This window comes from Chiloscyllium punctatum, chromosome 45, assembly GCF_047496795.1.
Source record: "Chiloscyllium punctatum isolate Juve2018m chromosome 45, sChiPun1.3, whole genome shotgun sequence".
Lineage (NCBI taxonomy): Eukaryota > Metazoa > Chordata > Chondrichthyes > Orectolobiformes > Hemiscylliidae > Chiloscyllium > Chiloscyllium punctatum.
Window position 1 is genome coordinate 35562033 of NC_092783.1, and position 18400 is coordinate 35580432.

General features: G+C 40.3%; 1 protein-coding gene across 9 annotated transcripts in view; it reads right to left on the reverse strand.

Annotated features, from left to right (window-relative positions):
* The window catches only part of hmga1a (high mobility group AT-hook 1a), a 122977-nt gene that overhangs the window by 37044 nt on the left and 67533 nt on the right, over positions 1 to 18400 (reverse strand). The window lies entirely within an intron of this gene.

The window sequence follows — 18400 nt, forward strand, 5'->3', positions numbered from 1 at the left end:
CACCCCAGTCCAACACTGGCATCTCCAAATCATGACTAAGAGGTTATGCCTTCTTGGTCATGAACTGCACTAGAACATCCTAGAAAGAGTATTAACAGCTGTACTTTGTGTGGGATTGTTGTTTTTAAATTGCAACATGCAGAATGGCAAGACAAAATATTGAGACATTTTACACATAATTTTAAAATCATAGAAACACAAGAAAACAAATAGGCCATTTTGCCCCTCCAGCCTGTTCTGCTAGTCAGTGACATTTTAGCTGATCTGTGACCTATTTCACATACTTGTCTTTGTCCCACACCATTGTTATTCCTCATTAACAGACATCTATCAATCATTAGATTTAAAATTAAGAATTAAACCTTCTTTGTTAATGCTGCATAAGGTCATTATTTACCATCTCCACCATTATCCTTATTTTCATTTAGTTATTGTATTTGACTGATTTCCATGGGACTGGACTAATGGTCTAGAAACAGGAGTTCAAATTTCAACATGACACCTGGAAATTTAAATTCAGTGAATTAAATAAATATGGAATAGGCCTAGATTTTCCATTTTGCAGCTTACATGTGGAGGTGGGTTTGTTCAATGGCGACTGATTCTCCACCCCCAAACAACCAGTGCTCACCAAACTGAGCTTTAATCAGTTTGTTTCTAGAACTGAATGTTGAGCCTCTTAGCAACTCACAGTCCTTGACTTTGATGTCCTACCCTGCCAGAAGCTGCTGGTCAATCAGAAGCTGGTTGTTTTCTGGTGTTGGAGACTGACATGAGAGATGTAGCTTCCAGGGCATTCAACAGCAAGATATTAAGTCATTTTCTAACAGGTCGTGCAGGTAGGGGCAAGAAGCAAAGGCAGACGGTGGATTTCAACATTCATCTCCTTGTCCTTCATCCCTATCCCAGATTGGGCCCCACAGTAGGCAGCCTTCCAATCAAGCTCAAACCAGCCACTTCTCTTGCATGCTGGGAAAAGGCAGGTAATTGTGCTGGTGAGAATTTAATTGCTGCAGAGTCCAGCGGACCCCAGCATTTAATTTCTCAGGTGTAAAACTGCATGCCTAGAATCAGTAATGGTGTCAATGGAATAGCTACATTTCCATGAAATTCCATTTGGTTCACAAATATCCATTAAGCGAAGAAATCTGCTGTCCCTACACAGTGTGACCATTTTTAACTCCAGACAAAAAATGTAGTTGACTCCTAACTGTTCTACAAACTACAATAAATCAAATCAAAATGGCTTCACGTGCCATTCAGAAGCAAAAAAGTGACTCACTACCTACTGTAAATAGAAATTTAGGGCTGGTCTGGATTTGCCAGCAACATCCACATCCTGTGAATGATTTTAATAATTTGTAATATTGTTGTTTAAGACAATTGCTCTGAAAGGATTAATTCAGAAGGTTTGGTATACCACCACTCAGTGATATATGCATTACTATGTCACAATTAGAGAAATGCTCTGAACAAAGGTCACTCGACTCAAAATGTTAACTACTATTTCTCTCCATGGAGGCTGCTAGACCTGTTGAGCTTTTCCAGCAAACTCTATTTTTGTTTCCGATTAACAGCATATGCAGTTATAAAAATTTTTATACATCACTGTGTCTTGGTGGAGCTAACCAGTTTGCTAATCATTGTTAAGCAGTTCTACAATTTCTAACTGTGTAGCACATAGCTAGTTACAACATCTTAGGAGATAACAATGTCTTTTAGTGTTCACCAGTCTTAAACGATGGAACTTGTTATTGTACTATTATGTAAAAAATACCTCGTTACTCACGTATATACCTCTTCTGAAGATGTATTATTGAATAATCCTTCTCCGCATCATACCAGTAAGCTCCACTGAGAGGCATTAGGAGGGTGGTTGGTGGCAGGACTTACACAGTTAACGGTAAGGCCCCCGAGGAGTGTTGTTGAACAGAGAGACCTAGAGGTGCAGGTACATAGTTCCTTGAAAGTGCTTTTGCAGGTAAGCAGGGTGCTGAGGGCAGCATTTGGCACACTTCTCTTCAGAGGTAGGAGCATTGAGTACAGGAGTTGGAACATCATGTCACAGTTGTGCAAGATATTGTTAAGGCCACATTTGGAGCACTGCATAGAATTCTGGTCACCCTACAATAGGAAGGATGTTATTAAACTACAGAGGGTGCAAAAAAGACTTACAAGGATATTATCAAGACCAGAAGGTTTGAGTTGAGAGACTGGACATTTTTCCCTGGAACATAGGAGGCTGAGAAATTGATAAAATCAGTAGGGGTATAGATAAGGTGAATAGCCAAGAGTATTACTTTTTCTCCAGGATAGGGAAGTCAAAATCGAAATCATGTGTTTAAAGTGAGAGGGGAAAGATTTAAAAGGGACCTGAGGAGCAGCTTTTTCTCCTAGGGTATGGAATGAGCTACCAGAGGAAGTGGTAAAAAAGGGTAAAATGCGAAAGGATGTAAGATGGCACCAGATATGGTCGACTCCTTGCGAGCTTCTGCGTGCAAATCTGTTTCCTATTTCCTATAATTGTTCTACCTGTGTTTTTGCTTTTGCTGCGGTTTACCTTTTATTTATTTAACTATGCTACTTAACTATGTGATCTGCCTGTACTGCTTACAAGACAAAGCTTTTCACTGTGCCTCAATAGACGTGACAATAAATTCAATTCAATTCAATTCAAATTACAGCATTTAAACTACATTTGAACAGGCACATCGATTGGAAAGATTTAGAGGGATATGGGTGAAATTCAGGCAAATGGGGCTAGTTTGGTTTAGACACCCTGGTCAACATGGACGAGTGGGACTGAAGGGTCTGCTATTGTGCTGTATAACTCTATGACTCTAATCTAACAGAAGATGATTTTAGCAGAACTAGGGGCAAGTTGGAACCATACCTTACAATGGATATCACCATTATCAAATGTTCCTACAAAAGTAGGAGCAGTACATTCCTGTTCGCCTACCCCATCCCGCCATAGACTTTGATTCTTTACCTAACAAGAATTCCATCCATCTTTGGCAATGACTCAAGGTCCACCATTTTCTGAGGCAAAGATCCACAACCACAAAACCTTCAGAGAAAAAAATTCTCCTCCTCTCTATCCTGAAATGGTGACCCTTAATTTTTACATTGTGTTCCCCTAGCTCTTGACTCTACCACATCCATTCCTTGTCTACTGTTCAAGGTCATATACAGATTGCGGATGAATATATTTCTGTTGGTGATGATAGCCTATAGTGTCTTCTGAATGCTCAGTTGTAATTCAGTTTGAATTCTATCCCATTTAGCTAGATACTGGTGCCACATAAATTAGGATATTCTCAATATGATAATGAGATTATCTCTGTACAAGGAAATTGCAGAGGCCAGTCCTCCCAATACTGTCATGAGAGAAGGATCTGCAACAGGTAGATTGCAGACATAAGGTCAAGTACATATTTCCTCTTGTTGGCTCTCTCACCATCTGGTGCAAATCTAAATCAAGCAGCTATGCCCTTTAGGACCTACCAGCTTGGTTAGTGGTGGTGTACCAAGTCCCTCCTGATGATGAGCTTTGAAGTCTCCAATCCAGAATAGATTATAACCTTGCCATCCTCAGTTTTTCCTCCAACTGGTGTTCAACATGAAGTAGTATGAATTCATAAACTGAGGGAGGCTCGTAGGTAATTGGAAAGAGGTTTCCCTATCTGATACCACGAAACTTCATAGAAGCCCGAATCATTGTTAACGACTGCTAGGGAAACTCCTTCCTCACTATATACAACTGCGCCACTGTCTATGCTGGATCAGTCCTGCTGATGAGCAGGTCATACCCAGCGATGGGGGTGTTTGGGATACTCTCTGTAAGCTATAGTTCTATGACTATGACAGACTAATCTATGGGATAACTCTTAGTTTTTCACAAACCCCCAAATATTAGTAAGGATGATTTTACAGGGTTGAAAAGGCTGGGTTTGACTTTGTCCTTTCTAGTATGTGGGCTAACGCTGTGTGGTCCATCCAATTTTGTTCCTTTTTCTCTTAATTTTGTAGTGGTTTGATATACCAGAGAGTGTGCTGCTAGGCCACTTCAGACAGTTTTTAAGATAAAATCACATTGTTGTGGTTCTAAAGTAACATCTAAGCCAGGCCAAGGAAGAATGTGGCAGATTAGATGACATTAGATGACAACAGGCAAGTTTTTACAACCAACAATGGTCATCATTACTGGAAATAGTTTTATAACTACACTTTTATTTATCGATTTTAATTCCACTAGCTGTTGTATTAGGATTTGAACCTGTTCTCAGAACATTAGCCTGGACCTCATACTTCTGGTTCAGTGGTAGGATGTCACATTACCATCTTCTTCTTCAAGACAGAAACTTCGACCTACTGAGTCTGTTTATTCCCATCACTGAAGTCTGCATTTTGGGCTTAAAATGCCTTATTATGTCCCATCTATGTCACTCCATTCTTCATCACATTGAATTCAAAGCTATTTGATTGAATCTTCATTAACTCAGCTTGCTATTTTGTTCAGTCAGCATGATTTAGGTGGTGTAGCCTCTGGCAATTTCTTTCTGCATCCTGCAGAGAATGCAAAGGCCTCAAAGCCTACTAACTGTTTATTAATAATGCCTGTAACTTTTGAAATTAGCAACACTCATTGCTGGATCCATGACATGTTTTGTGTTAGAACTCTGGTAGAGTATATTAGGGATCAATTTTTGGGTATGAAGCTGGCATGTCGATTCTTACTTTTCTTCTCTTTTACATTACTTTTTAAAAAATTTTCTTATTGCTGGTTTGTTTATCAAATATGTCTTTGCACAACTTATAGCAGCTAGGGGGAGTTTTTTTTTAAAAACCATCTTAATGAAATCAGTAATTGCTGTACAAATATTGTACTGTCCAGCGGAAGTGACGAAACTTTTGACTTTCAACTGAGTCGGTGGTTTTGCTTTTATGGCACAATATTTATGAGATTATTGGTTTAAGCATCAATCACAAATACAAATTTGAGAAAGAACGAGAAAAAAAAATCTTTAATCTACAAAAACTCTAGTCAGAAAAAAAAACCTGTATCACTTTCACTATGAGCTGCTCCTTCATGGATTTGGGGTAGGTATTTTTTATTGATTCTATATCAAATGCATCGTATGCTGAAACAAGACACATTTGCTCCATTAGTTTCATGGCTTTTCAAGTTTTTAACATTGGCATCCACCCAGCAATGTCTGTCCAACTACTGCCCTATCGGTCTACTCTTGATCATCAGAATAGGGAGGGATCCTTGACAGTACTATCAAATGGCTCTTACTTGGTAATAATCACCAATGCTCAGTAGCAGCAGCATGTATTAGCTGCAAGGTGTGCTGCAGAAATTCACCTTAGATGTTCTTAGTCAGTACCTTCCAAACCCATAAAACACTTCCACGTAGAAAGACAAGGACAGCACATAAATGGGACCACCACTATCTGCAAGTACCCCATCAAGACACTCATCATTCTGACTTGGAAATACCATTCCGTCAGTGTCACTGAGTCAAAATCCTGGCACTCCCTCGCTAATTACACTGCAGGTCAATTTATATGGACTGTAGCAGTTTCAGAATGCAGCTCACCTCCACTTGTCAAGGGCAACTAGAGATAGCTAATAAATGCTGGCCAGCCAGTGACATTCATGTTTCACGAATGAATAAACAAAAAAGACTAATTCTGCTAAGAGGTTAATCGATCATGGACAAAGCTAATAAGAAATATCTGCCTGTAATTTAGAGCAGTAGCTTCCTATTAAGTAATGTTTAATCAAACATGAATTTACTTTGTTACAGTAAAAATATTAAAATTTGAAATCTTAAGGTTAGACACTGGGAATTTTTTAAAATCACGTGTTGATTGCTATGAAAATCATAATAATAAGCTCATTGCCAGGCTCCCCAAAATCCATCAACCGCAAGACAAATTAGGAGTGTGACAGAATGCTCAACACTTGGCTGGATGTATTTAGTTCCAACAACACTTGAGAAATTTGACGCTAACTCGAAAAAAGATCCGCCCACTTGATTGGCTCCCTACTCACTCCGTCTACCACTGGTGCCAATGGCATCACAGCAATGCACCTTCCAAACCTGTGACTTCACTTAGAAGGACATGGGCAGTAGATCACCAGAACCCACCATCTGCAAGCCGCCTTCCAACCACATACCATCCTCTCCTTGGAAATATATCACTGTTACTGGGTGAAAAAAGCAACTTGGAATTCTCTTCTTAATAACCCTATGGGTATACCTGTACCACATGGATGTCAGAGATTTACAAAAACAATTCAACCACCTTCACAAATCATTAGTAACGTGCAAGAAAGCCTGGCCTTGCCAGCAACACTTGGATCCGACAAATGAATAAATAGAAAGCACTCCATAAATCACTCATTTAATTTTGCTTTGTTAGCATCTCTGATTTTAAATCAGTCTACCACAATGGCTACTTCCTTTAGTTGCCTTGGCCTAAAGCTCCAAAATTCCTTTGTTGCAACTCCTCACCTCTCTACTTAATTTTCTTCCTTTCTAGAAGACTCTCCTTATAACCTATTATTTAGGGCAAACATATGGTTAACTGATCTCTCCTTTTATGGCTTGATGCCATTGTTGTTTTACAAGCTCCTGTAAAGAGCCTTCAGATATGTTATTGCATTAACTGTGCTACCTAAACACATGTTGTGTTATTGTTGATGAATTCATCAGTACAAGTTGGATAGCGTTGTAAAAAATTCTCTCAAAATATTTCTTCAACGAAAGAAATTACTCCTTTTCATAGATGATACTGTTTTATCTGTGGATTCACCTGGAGATCTGGAACACACTGTTCCTTACATTCAACTTCAAAGCCAAGATTTGCTGTTAGCAGCAGAATGTCAAAAATTCAGGCAAGAAATCAGAACTTTTTAAGGTCAGCAAACTTTCAATTCCTCTCGCAAATACCTAAAGAACCTACAGAGCTAAATTTTCTCTTTAGTCATTGCCAAATCTACTACTGCAAAAAAACCCTGCATTTTCTACTGTTTTACCTAGATGACAAATAGTATAATATTGGAGACACATGTGGTTTAAATTATAACAAATTTGTGTGCCTCTGCACTCAGTTTTTGCAAGCTCTGTAGTTTGGCATGAAGCTAAGAGATAACATATTCAACTTTTTCAGTGAGAAAATTGCGACATTTTGCTCAAAGTAATTCTAATCTTTTTGCTAGAAATATTGGTTAACAGAAAGTACACTTTGGTTTGCACAGTACTGTATCATTTTATAAGTGTATTGCCCACCCCACCCCCATCATTGATTAAACTAATGTACAAACTGTTTTGTGCCAAATGAGGGAAGCAATGCGACCGATAGAGAGTTAGCAAAGAACCTCTGGATGACTGCCGACAGTTCAGTGTGAGTAAGACACCCTGTTTATTTTGTGGTGAGTTTGAGGAAATGGGAACCCTTATGACTAATGGCTGACTCTCACAGGAAACAGGAAGAAATGCTGATTGAGATCAGACTCACACCACAATGTTGACTACCAGCTTAAAAATCTGATAACTCTAATGAGCAAGGGTGAATAGCAGATCATGAACCTCAAATGTAAGCTTCCAAAACAGGAAGAATATTCCAGCTTTTCAGCAAAATAAAACATAATTTCACTTTTCCAGAATTTTAGGATTTTTATGAAAAGGCCTGAGAAACGACTAATTTGTGGTTGTCTTTTTGCAAAATTGTGCAGTACTGTTAAAAATGACAGTCCACTTATAGGAGGTGAAAGATGAACTTTCAAGCACAATTTACACATTCTAATGGTGGTGGTGGTGATTGGGGGCGGTGGCGGCGGCGAGGGGGGGGGGGGGCGGGGAAGTGGAGCAGAGAAATCAGGATTCTTACTGGTCATGCCTTTTGACTGGAAATGTACTGATGGAACTTTCAATTACAGTACATTTTTGGGCTCCTGCAAAAAAAAAATCCATGCATGCACAGTGTGCACAAACCATCCATATCACACTGATTAAGTGTTTCACGAGATGTTGCAAGCCCTGCCACCATAAAAATGGCAACAACTGCATTCATAGCGAGTTGGAGCGACACTTCACTTAAATGATGGTTTGATCTTACCCATCTACGTTTCCTGACTGCCTTGGTGTGGTTTAACATTATGGCTAGAATCATTTAATGGTTTTGTCAGTTTTCATTAAATTTTAATGTTAAATGCAGATAGGAAAATTGCAATTTCATAAAACCCATGATCTTCTACTGCAATATAGGAGTGTATTTTATGCATTGTTGTTCTGTTTCTGTATTCCTTACATCTTTTTACAATGATTTGTTAATTCCAGCATTGCTGTGTACTTGAGGCTGACAATAACTGCAGCAGTTTTCCTCAGGTGACAACAGTTGATAGAAGAGATGAGAACTAGACTTCAAAAATTTGTACATTGGAGCTGTAAGATATAGCAATAGGTAATAACAAATTTCCAAATCCACAGACAAAAAGCAGGCAGATAAAATGCTAAAGTAGTTTATTCCAGTCTAAATCTCCAGATTTCTGTCAAACCAAAAATATTTTATACTTCGATAACACCATGAATATTTTAGCATATTTAATGGAATGAAATGGCCCAAGACGTTTTATACAGGATCGCGTGACAACAGAACAGTAATTGTACATTAATAAGGTGAAATGAAATGGTCAATGTAGCCAGAATGTTAGGTCCGAAAGAAACATAAAAAGAAAACTTGGGAGTAAAGCAGCAACATGAAGAGGTTTAGAAGCTCTCGGACTGTGATAGCCAAAGAGTATGTGAGGGGTGGAGGACGATTACTAATAGATGTAGAACTGGAATACCATCAAAAGGTAGACTGGCATTTGGAGGCTTAAGGACAAGGATGTGCTAAAATGGGACCAGACTCAAACCTAAATTTTAACTTTAGTGTATTGGGAAACAGGCGATGAAGATGGGCAAATGCATGGGGAAATAAATGAGCACAATTTGAGGGAGGGCTTGGCAAGCAAGACTGGCAATGAACCGAAGTTGCTCTGGTTGAGTTCATTAAGCTAATGAGGAGTACAGTTGCGAAAAAAAGCTGGAAGGGAGGCATAGCTTTGGGAGAAAGGAATGGAGTTACTGGTACTTTATGGAGAAAGACTGCAGTCCTTTTAATCAGAGAAGATACAATTTTTGAAAGAGAGGTTCAAAAAGATGCAGGTAAGGAAAAATTATTATTTCCTCTGTTTGGTGTGTCAGAATCAAGAAGCAATGCTTATGGTTAACAGTAATACAATGAAGGGACGGGTTGGAAACCAGTTGTGAAAGCAGAATCCATACTCACTTTTAAAAAGGGAATAAATATTAATAAAAATAAAAAATAGATGCCAGTACGAAAAGGGGAACAAAGTGCACTGTGTAAGCCTCTAACTGCATAATTCCTTGCAGCCCTGTATTGACACTTTAGCCTTCAATATTTTATGGAAGAATCCTCAGTTTCAGGTGTGGTACAGTGTAATAAATGACAATTAAAATATCAAACAACTAGTAAGAATAAATTACTTTCTACTCGAAGGATATGCAGCTTAATTGTTCACCTTGTGATCAGGAAAGACCTGGATGTTTCAAGTTCAATCATGTTACAGTTCATCATATATTGCAAGTGTACTCATACTAAAACTATGAAAATTCAATGTCAATACACCATAATGACCACAGGCTGAATTTAACCATAGCATTTATAATTCAGTTCCTTCCCACAAAAATATACCAAGCAATTTTGTGATCATTGGTGAATTTTAAAATATGATCAACTGACACTATTTGGTTTAATAAGCAATAGCAGGAGAGGAATTTGGTATTTTTTGAATCACAGGGAATTTTGCTCTTAAAAAAGGATACCTGAATTAGCACACTGGCGAAATAGGAGTCTCCCAAATTTATTTTGCCTGCCCTTTGAAAATTAACATCACACAGGTGCCCCCATCCCATCCCTATTTCTCGGAGACAGTGGAGGTTGGTTAGCTCAATTGGCTGGATGTCTGGTTTGAAATGATTTTGAAGAGTCGGTACTTTTGTAGAATTAACATTAATGTAGACATAGCTGGAATTCAAAGGACCTCAATGACATTCCCTTCTGCTATTAGGGTTTTATTAAGTCCAATTGTAGTATCAGAATTCATTGGTCAGGAACATCCTTGCATCTGTTTTCATTTCATTAGCATTATTTTAACAATGGCATGTACCTCCTGGAAGCAGATCAAGGTAATTTCTTGAACATAAGATCCTTTTAAACAACTTTCCTGGAAAGAAAAATGCCAATGCAGTGATGAATAATCCTTTGTGGATAAACTTAGGCACCAAGGTACATTTGAAAGAAAGTCAGTCAGTTAGTCCTTTGAGCCTGCTATGCCATTCAATTGATTATGACTGAGGTCTACACCTGAATTCCATGTACCCAATTTAACCTACCAAAATTCGAAACCAACAAAGATCAATCACCACCTATCAATCTTGGAAGCTCCAATTATCCTAGCATTTACAGCATTTGGAAGAGGATGGGGTATAGTGTTCCAAGAATCTTTTTCAAGGTCTCACACAGGTTCTCTGTCTATGGCATTAAATCCTTTTAACATGACAATTACTTTAATAGATCAGCTCCTGATCTTTCAAATTTAATAGTACACAAAACATGTTCAAGCAACCAGTTCTTATAATTTAACATTTTAAGCCTCAGTATTATTCCAGTATAAACTGCATAGCACCTACTGTAAGTTTAATTTGTCCTTTCTAAGATGAGGTGAACAGAACGGAGTATCGTACTCCAGATGAGGTCCAACCATGAATCTATAAAACTGAAGCAATAGAAACTTGGAAAATCTGACCTGACATCAAAACCTAACTCAAAAGACAACATTAACCAGAAAAAAAACAGCTCCACATAAAAAATCTTCGGCCAAGGCTACTGTTTTAAAGGTAATTTAACAACTTGAATTTCCTTACTACATAACGTTTTAAGATATAGGGAGAGGCTGAAGAGGCTAGGGCTGTTTTCCCTGGAGTGTAGAAGGCTGAGGGGTGACCTTATAGAGGTTTACAAAATTATGAGTGGGAATGGATAGGATAAATAGGCAAAGTCTTTTCCCTGGGGTCGGGGAGTCCAGAACTAGAGGGCATAGGTTTAGGGTGAGAGGGGAAAGATATGAAAGAGACCGAAGGGGCAACTTTTTCACGCAGAGGGTGGTACGTGTATGGAATGAGCTGCCAGAGGAAGTGACGGAGGCTGGTACAATTGCAACATTTAAGAGGCATTTGGATGGGTACATGAATAGGAAGGGTTTGGAGGGATATGGGCCGGGTGCTGGCAGATGGGACTAGATTGGGTTGGGATATCTGGTTGGCATGGAGGGGTTGGACCTGTTTCCATGCTGTACATCTCTATGACTCTATTTTTACTGGTATTTTGGGATCACATTCCATAATTCAGTTTCATTTTTCCATTTCCTGAAATATCTTTCAACATACCATCCATTACTCAGCTTTGGCTAAACCTTTCACAGCAATTTGAATGGATAATAATTTAAAGCTGATAGACAAACCAAACCCAGCAGTAAATATAGAGAAATGCAAATACATCAGGCATGGTAACCAACTGTTGACTATTTGTGTGAATATCAGCTTTTCCAGATCCTGTCCGTAGTATCTGTGCAGGGGTCTGGAAAACGGCATAGCTGTGGCTGGAAAAATTGACTGTCCACTTGAAAAGCAGTTACTTGGCAACTGCAGTTATATAAAAGCAACTAAAAATAACCTATATTCATAATACCCCTTCAAAGTACAAAAACATCCAAAGGTGATTCACAGTTTCATAAACAGAAAAATATGTTGAGATTAACTTTAGTCAGAGAGGTGGATTTTAACTAGGTTTGGAAAGTAGAAAGACAGAATGTAAGCAGTGAATGGCTAATTGCCAGTTGTCGGGTAAAAGACAATATGTAGGGTGAGCAGAAATTGGTGCAGTGTAGAAAACTAGAAGAAAGTGAGGACTGCAGATGCTGGAGATCAGAGCCAAGAGTATGGTGCTGGAAAAGCACAGCAGGTCAGGCAACAGCCGAGGAGTAGGAGAATCGACGTTTCGGGCATAAGCCCTTCAAAAAGGGCTCTTGCCCAAACCCTGGATTTGCCTGCTCCATGGATGCTGCCTGACCTGCTGAGCTTTTCCAGCACCACACTCTTGACACAGTATAGAAAATGCCAACATTATTTTAGATTAATTGGCAATTTTTAAGGTAGAGGATGGAAAACCAGGCAGGACAGCCTTGAAATAATTAAGTTCACAGGTGAATTAGGAATGGATTAGGGTTTCAACAAAAGATGGGCTGAGGTAAGGGTCAAGTTATGTTATGATTCAGAGGCGAAAGTAGCAGACCATGTGATGAAACAGGATGTTGTGTGGTTCAGGAAAAAGTGGTCAGGAAGGGTGGATGGAACTGATTACACGGTTATAGAATTTGTGGAGCAAACTGAAGTCAATGCCATACATTATTCCAGTTTTAGCTGGTGTAAATTGTAGATCACCCAAGGCAGGAAGTCAAAATCTCAAGGTGACACATGGGTGGGAGAGGGCTGAAGGATTGCGGTGAAAGGATCAAACTGCCTCTCCATGTGAAGTTTGACCTCATATCTGCAGATAACATCAAAATGACAATATGTTATATTGTAAGAAAGTGGAATAGCAAATAATTACTTGAGATGCTGTGAGCAATCAGACAATTATGTCATGGAGCTGGGCAATAGAATCGATACAAGAAGGTGGATTGTATAGTGATTCTTGTAAGAAAAATCAAGGAGTTTAAGCATGGAAAGACCATTACATTCACCAAATATGTCACTCTGACTTTGTTCGGGCTGTTAGATTACTGCAACTCCCAGAAGTTAATTATTGAGATTCACATAGGAAGTTATAGCATCATATAGCATGGAAGCAGAACCCTCGGTCCAACCAGTCCATGCCGAACTAAACAAACCCCACTTTCCTGTTTCTGGTCCAAATCCCTCCAAACCTTCCTAATTATGTACTTATCAAAATGCCATTTAAACATTGTATTTGTACCCACATCCACCACTTCCTTTGCAAGTTCATTCGACATATGAACCACCCTCTATGTAAAATATTTGCCTGTCATGTCATGTTTAAATCTCCTCTCATGTCGAAACTGTGTCCCCTAGTCTTGTCTTTTCCCTAGGATGGGAGATTACAACTGCCATTAACCCTATCTATACCCCTCAATATTTTATAAGGTTCTATAAGATCGCCACATCTGGGACATAAGAAGAAACAAAATTGGAGATGAAAGAATAGTTTACAAGGGGACACAATTAGAGGATTGTTTTTTGAAAAGGATTTTGACTCCAATTTTAACAAATTGCTGTCTATGACTGAGAAGACTGAACCATCTCTATTACTCCAGCTAGGAAGCCAAGAAGGAATGTTCAGATATTATTTATTTTACAGGAATGGGCCAAAGAAGCAGGAATTCAATCTCAAGCTTGAGATGAGCCTGGTGATAGCTTAGGGGAAGAATAAATGAAACTGAGCATAGTGCTCCAAATACAGTCAACTATGAACCTATAGAATTGAAGCAGGCAAAACATGGTAAATTAGACATAATCCAAAAGTCTAACAACTCAAAGACCACATTCAACAGGAAAGGAAATTATAATACTTGCCTGGTCTCCCCCACGTCCCTCCAGACCCACAACAATGTGGTTGACTCTTAACTGGCCACTGGGCAATTAGGGACGGGCAATAAATGTTGGTCAAGGCAGCGATGCCCTCATCTCGTGAAAGAATGAGAGAAAATCTATGGCAATGTTGTCAATTTAAAACACTAGTAATTTGAAGTTAAGCACCTTAAAAGGGATATTCACCATTTAAAATGTTCAGTACTGTGGAATTGTGAAACAGAATTAGAAGTTTTGTTGTCATATATAGATTAGATTACTTTACAGTGTGGAAACAGGCCCTTCGGCCCGACAAGTCCACATCGACCCGCCGAAGCATAACCCACCCATACCTCTACATTTACCCCTTACCTAACACTACGGGCAATTTAGCATGGCCAATTCACCTGACCTGCACATCTTTGGACTGTGGGAGGAAACCGGAGGAAACCCACGCAGACACAGGGAGAATGTGCAAACTCCACACAGTCAGTCAGTCGCCTGAGGTGGGAATTGAACCCGGTTCTCTGGTGCTGTGAGGCAGCAGTGCTAACCACTGTGCCACCATGCCGCCCTAAAGTACAGGATATATGAGTACCCTGAAAAGTATACAAAGTCGTCATTTCCGATGGCATTTTAAGTACAAAGGGTAGGTATAAATTAGACAAATAAAAACAAAGTTAAAAAGTTCAGCATTACAGTCCTTCCAAAGCAGACAAAGAAAAAAAAATGAAATGCAGTAAGGGCAGATGAGTCTGCACTGGGCATCACCTCGAGACCGAGAGACCTCTGAAATATATCAAGAAGCTTTCTGAAATTTGCCACCAAGATTTTACTGCATTCAAGCAAGAGTTATAATGGAAATTCTCTGAAGATTCAGCAACAGAGAATAGTTGCTGTGCTGGACCCTTTTCAGGAGACCTGAAGTGCCACAGAGAACCTGGTTGCTGAGCCATTCTGTAAAATGCTATTCTCTGCCAGCCAAAGTACCTCAAATCTTCAATAGAAGTGGGTGTGAGGAACAGACACATACTCCTCCACATAAATTCAATCAATACTTGAATGTGAAAGCTGTTAATATTTGGTTTTGCACCTTCAGAAAAGTTTAATTGTTTATTACCATAACAATTGAAATGAAACTTGATTGCCAAATCCAGACAGACAGACAGACAGACAGACAATCTTGACTTATCATCAATGCACCCATTTAGCACCTTCTTTTGGTTAAAAAAAGAACCCTTAGTAGCTGCACCTGATTGAGGTATTTTTCGTTGTTATTTCTCTTGTTTTACTAGTTTTAACTTTCCTTTTGCTCTTTCTATTCTTGAAACATCCGAAGTTCTTTTACCTCAATCACCTACAACAAATAATTACAAAATCTCTCCTCCTCTCTGCCTTGCTTTCCTCCAAGATCCTCATTAAAAAAATATTTAATTGAGCAAATTTTTAGTCATCTGAGCTAATATCTCCTTGTGTAGTTCAGTGTCACACTCTTACAGCACTACCACGAAGCATCCTGAGAAACTTTAATATCTAACAATGATATATAAATGTAAGTTTTTATTACTGTAAGCTCATCTCCATTACAAAACTGTATGACTGATAACAATATTAGCCAGAATCTCGTAATCATCTAAGCGACATATACTATGACGAGACATGTGGTAATAAAAGGTCCACCTCGACAGAGAGCAAACCATGCCACCTTTTACACTTTTCAGAAGCGGCTTGGCAAGACCCTTCCTAGGAGCAGTAGGTTGCCAATTGATGCCTCATTAATATTCAGCCTTCCATCCCAACGAACTCACCACACAAACACCATGTTGGGAAAATTCAATAGGAAACCAGAGCAAAGACCTGGAGGATTTAACTCACAGTGATGAAAACCAGGTTTCAACTCAAAGAGTGCACTCCGAACACCAGCATCATGGACCACACATCCAAAGATACTGGATCCAAAGACATTTGTCCGCCTCTCAATCTTCCTGACATGTCTCTATTTCACTTGCAGGATAGTTCTGCACCCCATGGTGCATCTCATGCTTATACAAGTAATTATTATTGTACTTCTGCAGTGTTGTACTGAGGGACAAGCACTCAGCTCATGGACCGGACCAGGCTGCAACTCCAAGCTCTTTACTTGTTCTCAACAACGCTCACTCATTCTGAGCCTAACTGGATACTTACAGCTTCCTTTGGCTTGCTTTCTTCAGCTTTGTTCCCACAGTTACATATAGTTCACATTACTGCTGTCTTGCCATGCAATTTAGTGCAAAGCCAAGATGCTTGTCACTATTGTGAGCAGGCCTCAGTCAAATTCAGAAAGAAACTTTGTTCAGGTGTTTCCAGCACAATAAGTCAAGGGCAACCTCTTATATCAGTTCAGACCTTGCTTGGGATGGTCAGAGTCAGGATCCTCTCTTTGTAAGGGGTGAGTAGCTGAATGATGGGCAGCACACCATTCGCTTTGACTCTTTCTGCCCTATTGTGGACTGTTTACCTCACAGAATGAGAAACAGGCAGGTAATGTGAAATGGAAGTGGGTTGCACAACTATTAGATTAGATTAGATTAGATTGGATTACTTACAGCGTGGAAACAGGCCCTTCGGCCCAACAAGTCCACACCAACCCGCCGAAGCACACCCACACACACCCATTCCCCTACATTTACCCTGCACCTAACACTACGGGCAATTTAGCATGGCTAATTCACCTAACCTTCACAATTTTGGACTGTGGGAGGAAACCGGAGCACCCGGAGGAAACCCACGCAGACACGGGGAGAATGTGCAAATTCCACACAGTCTGAGGCGGGAATTGAACCCGGGTCTCTGGCGCTGTGAGGCAGCAGTGCTAACCACTGTGCCACCGTGCCACCCACTGTTGGTGCAGGTGGAGAGGTGGCCCAAGCAAGTGAGCAGGCAGCACAGACAGCAGGCAAGGTTTGTAGTGTCAGGGCTTGGGCTGGTTGGGTAGGGGTTTGCAGTTTGCAGGTGTTAATGACAGTGGTAGAACAGGAGTTTTGTTGAAGGTGGGACCAGTAGCAGAGATTGGGTGAGTCGAAAGTATAACAGAAGATGGTAGAACTTACCTTGGCAGAAGGCATTGACTTTCTTCCTAGTGTTTTGGACATTCCTCCAGACAATTTAGAGTACTTTAAACTGAGGGGGGGGGTGGAACCTCCGTTCTGGCCGGCAGTCCAGTGTCTTGACCTCAACTGCTGCCCTTGAGAAAAGACTGACTCCCATTTTGGCACCACCTATTCAAAAGGACCTCTAAGGCCCTGCCTCCAACAGAGACACAGATATATAGTGAGGTGATCTAGTGGTATTATCGCTAGACTATTGATTCTGAAAATCAGCTAATGCTCTGGAGACCCTGGTTCGAATCCTGCTATGGCAGATGAATTCAATAAAAACACTGGAATTAAAAATCTACTGATGGCAATGAAGCCATCATCCACTGTTGGAAAAAAATCCAACTGCCTCAGTAATGTCCCTCAGAGAAGGAAATCTGCTATACTTACCTGGCTTGGCCTCCAGGTACAGCAATGTGGTTGCCTCTCACTGCTCTCCCAAATGGCCGAGCAAGCACTCAGTTGTATAATTGCTACTACGTCGCAACAAAGAAATGAAACCGGATGGACCACCTGGCATCAACTTAGGCATGGAAAACACAACAGCAGAAATAGCCTTGTCGACCCTGCAAAGTTCTCCTTTCTAACATCTGGAGGCTATTGCCAAAATTGGGAATCTCACCCACTCAAGCAACAGACTGACACAGACATACTCATGGAATCGCAACTTATAAATGTCCTGGCACCACCATCGCCATCCCTGGATACATCCTGTCCCACCAGCAGGACAGACCCAGAGGTGGCAGCACATTGTATACAGTTGAGAGGAAGCCACCCTGGGAATCCGCAACATTGACTCCAGACACCATGAAGTCTCATGGCTTCAGGTTAAATATGGGTAAGGAAATTCCTGCTGGTTATTCAGCTGATGAATCAGTACTCTTCCATGTTGAACATTTGGAGGAAGCACTGACCGTGGCAAGATCACAAGATGTAGTCTGGGTGGAGGAATTCAATGTCCACCACCAAGACTGGCTTTGCAGCGTATTACTGACCAAGCTGGTTGGGTCTTAAAGCTGGGGGTGGCACAGTGATTAGCACTGCTGTTTCACAGCACTAGAGATCCAGGTTCAATTCCTGTCTCAGGCAACTGTCTGTATGGAGTTTGCATGTTCTCCCAGTGTCTGCATGGGTTTCCTCCCACAGTCCAAAAATGTGCAGGTTAGGTGAATTGGACATGCTAAATTGCCCGTAGTGTTAGGTGAAGGGGTAAATGTAAGGAAATGAGTCTGGGTGGGTTGCTCATCGGAGGGTCAGAGTGGACTTGTTGGGCCGAAGGGCCTGTTTCCACACTAAGTAATCTAATCCACATAGCTGCTATACTGTGTTTGTGGCAGGTGGTGAGGGAACCAACATTAGGGAATACATTCTTGATCTCATCCTTATCAATCTGCCAGCTGGAGATGCATTTGTCTACGACAGTATTGATAAGAGGGATTATTGCACAGTTCTTGTGGAGACAAAGTCCTGTCTTCACATTGAGAATACCCTCCAACATGTTGTCCGGCAGTATCACGGTTCTCTAAATGGGGCACA